Genomic DNA, 12,887 nt, shown 5'->3' on the forward strand with positions numbered 1-12,887 from the left:
ATCGAATAACTTTTCTCTGCTGAAGTGGAGTCAAATCAGCTTGAAGATGAAAGCGTCACAGTGTGAACAATTAAATCCTGACACATCTTCTGCATATTTTACTGTCATGGAAGGGAATGTACAACAGCAACAGTTGTCATAAATAGGCACAAAGATGCAAACACACACACACACACACACACACACACACACACACACACACACACACACACACACACACACAGATCAGTGGGTGTAACATATAAGCAATTAAATCCTTGACATGGAACATCTTGAGGTGTCTTTCACACATGCTTACATTCCAATAATTGAACCTGCAGTTTTAGGAGACAAATCTGAAGATCTGAAGACAGACAAATCAGATCTGTTCACTTCCAATAGAGTCTTTTATTTATTTTTTTTAACGTCAGGTGTGTATGCTGCATCGAGGCATCCAAGCCTGAACCTGTGACAGCAGCACAGTTGGTTGAGCACCTAGAGCTGCCAAGCTGTCAGTATGATATCTGAATTACAGTGCACACACATCTGCACTAGTCAACCCACAGTTAATCTCAACATCTGTATGTGTAGCTGGCCACAGTTGACTGCATAGAAAGACATAAGGTTTGTAAAATAAACACCGCCGACTTGGAATGGTGGGTGTTTTTCTTTCCAAAATAGGTAAACAACATTTAATAATATAGTTAACACAATACCAGATGTTTGGTTTCTAGCAGCATGGCAACATACACGGGCACAAATACATGTGGTGCTCAAGCACCTTCCCTTTTGGCCTTTGACTAGATGAGTGCATTAGACATTTATTTTATATTTATATTTATATTTTTAGATTCGGCCCGTGGCATCAGTTCTCAATAAAACGTGTGTTGTAATTCCTGACAACTGTATTTGTGTTCCAATATTGAAAGACTGCACAAGCCAATAGTAATAGCAATAGTTCACCATTGAGCTTAAAGGTCCAGTGTGTAACATTGAGGAGTATCGATCGGCAGAAATGGAATATATTATGCATAACTATGTTTTCATCAGTGTATAATAATATATAACCTGAATATAGGAATTGTTATTGTTGTTTTTATTACCTAAATAATACAAAAGGGGTCCTTTAAGGAAAAAGGTTGGGAACCACTGCTATAGCTTCACAGAGCTGCTAGCATTGCTGATGAGTCTTAGTCTATTACTTTATTAGTGTTCAAAAGACAAATAATGACAATATTTGTTCCACATAGTTCACATCTCCACTAAAAGCACATCCTATCAACCCCACCAACCCTCCCGACTCCCACAGATGATATTTCCCATGACATTTGTGTGGGCATGAACTCATGTCTCCTACAAAATGGGTAAATGAGAGATACAAGATTTGCAAATGACATCAATGATATGCTTCTCTAAATTGCACCTATATTATATCTGCATGTGCTTTTGGGTAGATTGAGAGCTCTTCTGTGTGAGAGTCTCTTTTCAGGAGTAGCTCTGCTCTTGTGTCTGCATGATAAGGGCTTGGCTCCAATGACTGTTTCAATCCAAAATTCATAATTTGTAATGCCATTCACACATTATCCATTCAGCTCAGAACGATCTGGATGGGAGAGGAGGCAGCACATCCAAAAGGCTCTTGTGGTAATTCTACAGATACAAAATTCAGGTACATTAGCAAAAATAACCCTGAACAGGATAAGCCGCTGAGGGGATGGATGGACTAGTAAAAAGGTAAATGGAAACAGAAGGCGGTAATATGCAATAAAACCCTCCAGCTGGAATCAAACAGTGGATGTTGCAGTTACATGTTTCTTGCCAACAAGGACGGCCATCGCTTCAGCTTTTGATAAAGACGCAACTGCTCGAGTGGGTGTCTCTGTGATACGCAGACTTCTGACATTTTACAACCTGAACAGATCATTTATCACACAGTATGAAAGGGTTAGTTCACCCAGATCACGCATACAAAAATGTATTTTCTGGAGATAATTTTAATTTCATGCACCAACATTTTGAAATATCCATCTGATTTTTCTGTCAACAGCTTTCACTGGAGTTACTTTCAAAGTCTGTGGATTATCAAGAGTACAGATGAAAAACCTCAACACTACTGTTAAGGTTTCAAATGTAATTTTTCAGTGCTTTGAGTTGCACAAACAGAATTCAGTTCTGTATTGCATTGGAATTTTGGCACAAGTTTCAGAGGGAGACCTTGGCACATGCAATTACAACTGTCTGTGTAGCTGGATACCACAAGCACCAAGTGGGGAAGATCCATATATTTTTGTCATTTGTCTTGACTGGCCCTTTAAAGACACAGGTGGTGGAATTTATACCTGACATATTTCACTGTTTTTCAGTCAGTCTCTTGAAACATAAACTTTAAAGCCATTCTGGGAAACTTCACTTGGAAACTGCACCTCACTTAACTTGCCAATAGGAAGCAATAGAAAGTAGTTTAAAAGTTTTAGGAAGTTTTTTATCGACAAATCACATGCATGTGGCATTCATACTCTACAGTCCTAAAAGAGCTAAAACTCTCCCTCTGAGCTACAGACAGGGAAAGATAGTGTAGTAAAATGATATTCCGGTTTAACAAGACAACTAATATTTCAACATTTTAAGAGCACCTGGTTACCTTCCACCACAGTGAAATTCATGTAAACTTGAGGGCCTTGAGTGTGTGTTCTCCTGTGCCTGATGAGAAATATTTTCCTCTCAGCGTGAATTAAGGAGTGGAAGTTGAGCTTAATGATCGTGTAATCCACACACTCACATTACCAGGTTTCCCAGCACTGATAAAACGCAAACACACACACTCGCGCAACACAATCTGCTTGGACTCCCACTGACTCCTCTGGGCTTGATCACTTGCACTCCACAACATCCGATAACATTAACATGCTCTCAGTATTCATTTCCCCCCCCAACTGTGTGTGTGCCTGCCTTTCTCTTATCCCCTTTTCCATCCCTGCCTTTGTTTTTTTTTTGGTCCCTTAGTTGTGAGGAGGACAAACATACTGAGGGCAGAATTACCATGGAGATGCACTCAGCCTAGTCAAAGGCCCAACAGAGGTATTAGCCTGATAGGATCTGTGGTACTCCATCACACACCAACAAATGCACACATATTGGCACTTGCGTGTAGGCCTGCATGAACGAATGCACACACACATACACTCACAAAAACACACAAATGCATGTTTACACACATACAATGACTGATTGTTCTTCCCTTATCTGATGTTTCAGGCAATGGTTTATTTCCATTCCTCGGCCAGGGAATTGTCTCCAGAATGCTTGCAGTGAGAAAACTCATTCCGATGATCTGGGTCAGATAGAGGCACTTCCATCGGCCACAGACAATTCCGGCTCAGAACAACGACAGAACTTTAAAGAGGAAGGGAGAGACTGCCTCCAGACAAGATGCACCACAGATGATAAAACAAGGGAGTTGATATCCACCCAGTGGTCTGCCAGACAGATGAATACATTGCACTCTGTGTGTCCCTGCAATGAATATTCAAGATCCAAACTCTTTACATCCCAACTCCATCAAACGTGTAAAGCTGTGTGCTTATACAGACCCATTTCTCCTTTTGTCATGCGGGGCTATAAATTGCTCTGTGCCTCTCGTAAATCCATGGAACACCACTTGGAAGGAAATGGTTTCTGTTTTCTCCAGTAGCACTTTGGCTTTGGGGAAATTGGTTTGCAAACAAAGACATGCATCAAAAATATCTAGCTATTCCAAGTCTGAGGAATGGCTGTTTTTCTTTTTTATCATATCCCTTGTGTATTTAAGGAAACAATGCCAATATGAGGGAATTCCAATACACATTAGACCCAAAGTCACTTTTACATTTACAGTCATTTAGAAACTGAATTTGGCATACAAATTCTGTTACCCTACTTTGACACATCATATTGATTGTAATGAAGATTTACTGAAAAAACAGGGATGTTTTTGCTCTGAATTTTGATGTAGCCATCTGCCAAACAGTTTACATTTCCAGTGTTTGTTATGCAGGGAGAAATGGAGGAGGTGTGAGCAAATATTTGTGGCATCTGTACTTTCTCTATACAGACAGACCAAGCAAACACAGGTGTAATCTTGGGGACAAATTAGAAGATTTAAATTCTCAGTCTTGACAAGATGTCACTAAAATATGTGTCTTAGCAATAACTATTAATTGAAAATTAGACATGGCACTGTGGTTGACTCCCGACCTTTAAAATATCAATGTCAGGAGTGAATCTCAAGGAAACACAAGTGCATCATGGGTGACATGACACACAATCGAAAGTTTCTACCTCTGCTCTGCACAAACGTCACAGTAAGTTATGGCTGATCTCACTCCTGATATAAATCATCACACCCTATAGAACCAGTGAAGATGCTATAAATATAAAACATATGTGATATTATCAAGATGGCTCATATCAGCCTGCAAATTCGATGTTGTGGTTAGGATTGAATCTATAAAATCTTTGCTTTACCAGATAATCTCTGCTGACAATCATTCCCGACCAAGCCTCTGATCAAGATTTCCCCTCCAGCTGTCAAATGAGCAAATCTGTTGTAAATTGGCCCCATAATCCTCAAGTGTGTCCTTAGATTTATTGATTATATCTGCAATATCATATACACTTCAGTCAAAATGGGAGATATTGGAGGTAAAGGAGAGGAGCTGATGAAATAGATAGATTTAGATAGAGAGTATAGATTGTGCATAAAAGGTCAACTCAATAGTAGAGAGGTGTTTTTAAAAAAAATATTTTCACAGTATCACTAAAATACTAATGCATCAGAGCAACTGATTCATTAGTATGCCAACAAATTCTTCCATCAGTAAACATCATCGAGACACTGCAGATTACAAGACTGGGACCAGCCCAATTATTTCAATCAATTAATCTGATTAGGGGGTCTAATCCTTTGATCACTTCCACCTTCAAGCTTTCCTTCTCACTTCTTTAGACACTGCCCTTGCTCTTTCATGCCATCTCCTCCATAACCCTTTCTGCTCTCCTTCTACCCCACTACTCCGCTGATTGGGTCTGTTGATTTAATAATTAAAATATACAGATTCTAATAAACTAGTAAATTAAAGGGTCAGACAGGACTCCTTCATAGCACCGTGGAGCAAAATGAGACATTGGATAAAACCATTTAACAAGATTGTTAAGGTTGTTTTATTTTTTAAGCAATCATGCTGTGGCAGAATAATTTATCCTGTATACCACAACCTTAATTGTTTACAGTTTAAATGTGCTTATTAACTTGTCTGGTTTGCTACCAAGTGTAAATAGAGCGTCTGGCAATTTATATGCACATGCGTAAAAGCAGGGCAGACCAGGGGTGTGATCCACTTTAATTAATAGCTCTCTATTTTTGGAGGTTGGCCCAATGTGAGACAAAACCACATACTGCTCTCCTTGTCCCTGCTGCCACTGCCAGGGAAGGAATCTGGAATCCAGCCACTGGGCATCAGACAAGAAGGGACTGTGTTGATGCATTAGTGTGTGTGTGTGTGTGTGTGTGTGTGTGTGTGTGTGTGTGTGTGTGTGTGTGTGTGAGTGTGTGAGAGAGCTATAAGTAGCAGTGACAATGAGTTGGGGGGTATGTTATTAATAAGTAAATAAATAATTATTAATAATTCATCATTATTCTAGATTGCTATTCCTGTCTTGTTTATAGTGTTTATTAGAAGTACCACATTCAAGGCACTAATTGTAAGGCTACAGCTTTAGGTGAGCTACAGAAGAGGATTAGGCCCACATGTGAAAAATGTATTTGAAGAATCCTCCACCCATAGTGAGAATACAATTCTCTACTACAGTATGAATTAGACAAGCATGGTCCAGCTACATTCACAAAAAAAGTTATAGCTAATGTTAAATCCACTAGCTCAGTAGCTTTTAAACCCACTTTAGCACCCCCAGTGGCAGAATCAAAAAAGGAACGAAAACAACAAGTAGACTGCAACAGTTTTAACTGTGATTGACTCTTTCAGAATCAGAATAATATGAAAGACACAGTAATCACTTTCTGCACATTGTGGCTTTAAGATTAGCTTGTGGCTTAAACAGGATTGTTTTTTCCAGAAACTTTAACTTCATTAGATTGCCGACACCCGGACATTAACTGAACATGTGGGTACAGATAATTAAAGTCAAATTAAAGTTGACATGGCTTTTTTTTTTCACATTCTACATGCCCTAAAGCAATTGTTCAACATTTTGGATGATATGCTTATTTGCTTTCTCTCCATTAAATATAAGGCTAGAGCCAGCAGCCGGTTGGATTAGTTTAGCACAAAGACTGGAAACAGCCCGGCCAAAAAAAAAAACAAAGTCTGAAAATGACAGTTCACCGTTTTGATTGCTGATTATGTAGAGGACCCTTCCCTTTAAATTGGGAATTGTTGTTTTTACACCAAGGTTGTTGAATGGATTAAGATGAAAGTGACAATATTTAAAGTGTTAATTTGTGAGCTTTAAAGGTTCTGGCAGATTTTATCTTTAGATAGAGCCAGTCAAGCTCTTTCTTCTTGTTTTAGTCTTTGTGCTGAGTTAAACTGATACCTGTAGCTTCATATTCAACAGCGAGAGGTATTAAACTTTTACGCTTCTTCTAATCACTGCCAAAAAAGCAAGTGTATTTCCCAAAAATGTCAAACTTTCCTTGAAACTGCTCCCCAGAAACTTTCAGCATAAAATGAAAACTTTGTTCATAATAGAAAATTCTTGCTACAAGGTTAACCCAGATTGAAGCCAAATGTAGCTTCATGCTTTTACTTTTTCTTACATTCAGTACTTTTAATGTCAAATCACATACTTCAGTGTTGTTACAAACCTGGCACAAATGTGTCCACACACTAATGAAAGGTGAAGAATTTTGTTTTTAAACTAAACATAACAACTTATGAAAATATGGAAATGGTAATGAAAGTGTGTATGTGTGTTAGAAATCAGGAAAATAACATTAACATAAACTAATATAAAGTGAGAGCCATGTGGAAGGCATCCGGTAGCTCAGCAACAAAGAGAGAATGTCCTAATACAGCAGCTCTTTTATATCCTTAGGCCCCTCCTCTGCCCTCTGACATTTGGAGTGAATTAAAGAGGTAGACAGGAGGGCCCAAAAGGGTCCCATCACAGGGTGTGCCTTTGCATGCTGAGAACAAATTTTGTGTTCTCAAATGTATACAGTAGGTAAAGAGTGCTAATTAGTTACTTCAGTGGTTAAACCCTTTAAATTACAAGTGTTCAGAGACAGGGAAAGACATAAAGGCAGCAGGAGGCCCGAAAAGGAGACAAAGATAAAGACTGAGGGATAGTGTCAGGAAAAATCTGTATTAAAGTGATGTACTTTATGATGCTAAATGGAGTAGGGAGACTGTCAGTCTTAAGCCAGGCTGCTTGATGGAAATGACACTTGGGTTTTATTGTAGTCCTAAAAGAGAAGTTTTGTCTCCTAAATCATTCATTGTGGAAGCTGTTTTAAAACTTTGGGGATAGCTACCTGACTTTTGCTGTGGATTTATGTCTTTTGAGGGATTAAATGTGTCTTCAGGTGAGTGTGAGGACACACACAGGGGCAGGCGTGTGTCCTACTAGTTGATTTATGTTGCCAAAAGGTCTGAAGGTAGATTTCCTGTCTGTCTACAGTCTCAAAGAAAAGTATATTACAAATTTCCTTTCACTCAGCATTCATGTGCAGGATTCTCCGGTTATGTACTTCAAGAACGTTCCTATTTTCCTGCAGTCCCTGTTTAAAATCAAATGCCTGTTTTTTCATCACTAACAACTACTTCCTAGGCTTCACTGCTTGCTTCTCTTTTCTCTCAACTTCTTCAGGTTTATTTTTCAGTGAGAGATTTCTTTAGGTTTAGATTTCCTCAGTAGTCTTCAAATCCACTTTGACCTTACTTTAAAGGAGACTTGCAAAATAGTGAATAAAGTTCTTATCAAAAGCACAGTCCTCAGATAAAGAATTACAGTTTTTTCTCTGCCTTTTCTGTTGTATTTAGTCAGGTCATCTTTCATTTTCTTTCACTTCCTTCAACTCTGGAGATTTACTTTGCCAAGCTCTTACTGGAAGCACTGTAAAAGGGATATTGTGCTCTATGGGAGCTGTAGCTGGGTTCAAGTAAGTACAACATGTAGTTTTAGTGAACTTCAAATATTTTGTTGAGGTTTAACTTTTAGCTGTTAAACGCTGAGACACTGCCTTGAAATATACACATCAGCCATAACATTATCACCACCTGCACTGTGTGTTCTGACACCTTTTATCAGAACCAGCGTTTTTCAGCAGTTCCAGCTACAGTAGCTCGTCTGTTGGATCGGACCACAGGGGCCAGCCTTCACTCCCCACGTGCATCAGTTAGCCTTGACCGCCCATGACCCTGTTGCTGGTTCACTGCTTTTCCTTCCTCAGACCACTTTTGATAGGTACTGGAATTAGCAAATGTTAACATGCTAACAGGTTAAACTATTATACATTCTTAACATCAGAATGTTATCATTGAAATTGGGAGCATGTTGGTGTAGTCCCCTAGGGGAAATTTGTCATGGACTCAAAGTGCGTAGTGCATAGCAGTAGCTGCCCTTACATACAATAAATACACATAAAATACATATAACAGCTAAAGATGTACATGTAGGCTACTTACACACTCATGACACATCTAATGAAAGATTAAAGGAAATAAAAAAACAAAACAAACAGAACACCAAGTTATTGCACACTTCCCAGGCCTCAGCGTACAGGGAAGTGTGCAATAACTTGGTGTTCTGTTTGTTTTGATTTTTTTTATGATGTAACGTAGTGAGGTAAACACTTTTTTTGCTGGTGTTCTGTTGTCCTACGGTTGAAGTGAACATGTTGGTCAAAGCACTGTTGTGTCTAAGAACAGCCTCACAGAGTATTGCTAATACAGTGTCCATAAAGTGTGTCTCAGGAACTCCTAGTGCTGCATCAGTATATCAAGTTGAGCATGAAATTAGCAAGTATAATCATGGACATGCATATCACATTAACAATGACTCGTCTGATTTATGTTTCGTTCATGTCATTCGAGAGATCATAGATAAAATATGTTTAATGTTCTGATAGTGTTTCAGTTTCCCATCACAACATCCCTGCAAACATTTAATCAACCCGGGGGTTGACTGCAAGTCTTTGGCACAACTTCTTGCATTAAACAAGTTGAAATGATGTGCAGGTGGCACTTAACCAACAGAACAACCAGACCTACAAAAGTCTGCACAATAATCAACATAATGATATATAGAATATCAATCTGTGCATCCTTCCAGAGCAGGAGAAACAGCACGCAACAAAGGCTTCTTTAAATCTAGCTTTAGTCTAGAATCTATCTTTAAATCTAGTAATTTATTAATGTGTTTATGTGTAAGGTAATGGTTGGTACCTTATGTAGCACACCTGTTCAAAGTGATATGTGAAGGACGGAACCATTTCTGTAAATGTAATGTTGAAATGATGTTTAGTCTAATCGCTAATTGTTTAGTATGGGCAAGCTAGCACTTGTTAGCTAAAGCTAACTAGATTTTGAAAGAGAGAGCTGAAATTTATTTTTTATTTGATTCATGAGTCAATAAGTGCCTTGGAAACTCAATGAGTTTTTGTTTTGTGTTCCAGAGGCCAATAAATGAAGGAACTTTGCTTTGCCTCAACTACCACTTGGAGTCCCGTTCCCCGGCCGTCATTCCTGCCCTGTTAAACTGAATACAACAAACAGCTGAGACAATGTTGAAGGTACGACCTGACATCAGTTGAATTTTCATTTTGGCTGTATTTTTTAACCCCCAATGACGTCAGAAAGCGCATGTTAACTAAGATTGAACTTGGTATATAGATTTAAGCTACCAGAAATTGATCCATTAAATTCATGAATGTTGTAATGGCTGGTGGATTATGGAGGATTCAGGCTAGGGATTTTACTGTGGAAATTAACCATTTATCATCTTACGTCTGGACCAGGTGGAAAGGTTTCAGAATGTCAACCATAGTGGAATATTTACAGCTTAGTCTAGTTTTTCTTTTTATTCCAGAAGTTTAGTGAAATGATGAGTGTCCTGATAATTACAAATTGCAGTCATGTGGTCTGCAGGTTGAAACAAGCATTATTTGAAGCTACTATTTGATTAGAATTGGATGTATAACAAGTATTAAGGATTTGCAAATATGTTGAATTTAACTTTGGGTACTTTATTTTCTCCATTGCCATAAAAACAAATGTACATCAGCCATTAAAGGTCAGGTTCAGTTGGAGAGCACGGCACCACTGGAGCATGTAGGGATTCAATTAGAGAATGGGATTTCTTTTGTTCCTTATCTCTTCCATTCTTCATGCTCATGTGACCCTGAATATAAATAACTGCATAACTCCAACCACCTAAAGTTAAACCATTAAAACATGAAAGTCAGTGACATTTTTAACGTGATCCAACATGCCTAGGCAATGAGAACACTACATCGTTGAATGGCTGGCATCTGGTGTAATAAATTATAGACTAACTGGGTGTGTGAAATACACTTACGATTTCAATACAAAAAGCAATTCTCTTCTTGCCCAAATAAGCTTGTGCGTGTCTGGCTCTAGCAATGGGAAACAATATATTAAGCAGTTCAATTTGAAGGGACAGTAATATGTATGCTAGATTTTATTTGACATTGTATTTTCACATCTCACATCTGTCATGTTCTGTGGAAACAAATAAATGTAGGCGTAGCAATACCAGCGAACTATAACATTCAGTAGAAGGATATCCGACGTGCATGCACAATCAAGCTCTTGAGAACAATCTATTACAAGATCAGTGACAGGTGATGCAGCTGCAGATTTAATCAGGAGTTGACTATTCCCTCTTAAATCCTCATTAGAACACTGAAAGCTTACAAACTGGCTTGTAAGCTGAAGAAGTATAATAATTGTCACAGTTTTGATGAAATGGTAAAAGTGCAATGCATGTGAGAAAAGCAGCTACAGCAGAGAAGTTCAGATGATTAGTGATGATTCTGGTACATCTAGTAGCTGTAAGAACTGTGTCTGTTTGAGTTTGTGTGTGTGCTTGGCTAAATCACTATTCCGTTATTATAATTTGAATAGGAATTGGTCCTCTGTTCCAGTGGCGGAACTAGACTTTTATACAAGGGGTGGCCAGAGGGTGGTCAAGGCTTTATCAGAGGGGCCATATACTAGGCCTAATAAAGGAAAATACTGGGATACTTTAACCTGGTTCCTAATATGCCTTGACTGTTGAGTTAAACTCAGGAAAAAGAGCTTTATGACGAACGGAAAGTGGCTGGAGGAAATGGACCTAAGTTTCAGGTTCTGGCGCAGCAATTAAACTGGCGCACTGTCATTCATTCAGAACATTAAAAACACTTGTGGGAAAAGTCGATGTCTTGGCAAAACAAAGAGAAGGCGGCATATCACGGACGCTAGATGCAAGACTCAGAAAGACGTTTATTCTGCCTTCTCTGTTTGCGTTTAAAAATCACGCTGTTTTCGATGTGACTTGCAGTGACCTGACAATCAACTTCCAGAGGTGGCCAGTGCTACCCCGGTCACCCCTCTAGCTCCGCCCCTGCTCTGTTCATCCAGGTTGTGTGTGGTTTCTCTCCAAACTGTACAGGAAGACAATTGCTGGAGGGCAGCCAAACCAGTCAGCTTTAAGGCTTGAATCATTTCTAGTGATCCGGTTACTCTGATTCTGCGGAGAAACAAGAATTTTCTTTCTGTATTGTTTCTTTCTATGTATTAACTGTGTTCCGTGTGTGTGCATTGCTTTTCTAGACTCCCCTTCACAGTGCATATGTGTGCACGCGTCTGTTTGTTTATGTGTGCACTCTGGCACAGTAGCACTGTTAGCACAGCTGTCCAATCCAAAGAGACACAGGAGGCGGGACACAGGTGTCACATCCACAGCAAACCACATCCATAATTATCGGACTGTGTTTTCCTCATTGGCAGTGTGTCATGTGTCTGTCTGTCTGTCTGTCTGTCTTTTGTGTATGTGTGCCATTCTCCAGTGCCATTGCGTGTCAAAGGAACCAGTGTGTTTGATCCGTTTCATCAGATAAAATAGTGCACAAGAAAGAACAAAGAAATAACCAGAGGAATGACTAGAAAACCAAAGGAAAGCAAAAGCAGAAAAATACTTGCCTTGATGTGGTGAGGACACTTGTGGCTAGTGGAGAAAAGTAATGGCAATATCATAATTACCCTGGAGTCAACATGATTACCTCCCCCCTGAGGTTTGGCAAGATTATTACTTAAGGGGCTATTAGTGTCCCTTCCCAGTCATAGCTACCAATGCCAGGGACATTTATTACTGCTGCTCCAGACTCTGACTTTACCTCCAGAGGGTAAGTAGAAACTAAGGTTTGTCATAGGAGGACAGCCCATGGGGCAGATTGTGTTCCACTGTGTTATCATTATTATAGAGCGGTGTCCTTGTGATGTTTATGAACGTCTGTCCCTCGAGGCCACCAATGAGGTATTTGACATAGATAAAGGTCATAATCCAGCAATCTAATAGAAATCAGTTGGAATGGTTAAGTACCATGTTAACATTAAGTTGTAGCTATATTTTGTCCATTTTTACCTCTTTTCATCCAGAATAAGTTGAAAAGTAATCTTTCACATTTTAAATTGTTAAAGGATATTTAGCAGCACCCAGAGCAGTTAGAGGTGACACATTAGGTGAGGGTGCTGTTTGGGCAAATATACTATCTATTAATGAGTCTCATTAATTATTTCTAGATTTATTACTGAAAATCTTTTATGCCATGTAACATACAATATATGCCTGCTCTCTGAATTACCTCATTACTAAGACATACACTTATTTGCAGTTTGCTAGGTACA

This window comes from Dicentrarchus labrax, unplaced genomic scaffold, assembly GCF_905237075.1.
Source record: "Dicentrarchus labrax unplaced genomic scaffold, dlabrax2021, whole genome shotgun sequence".
Taxonomy (NCBI): domain Eukaryota; kingdom Metazoa; phylum Chordata; class Actinopteri; family Moronidae; genus Dicentrarchus; species Dicentrarchus labrax.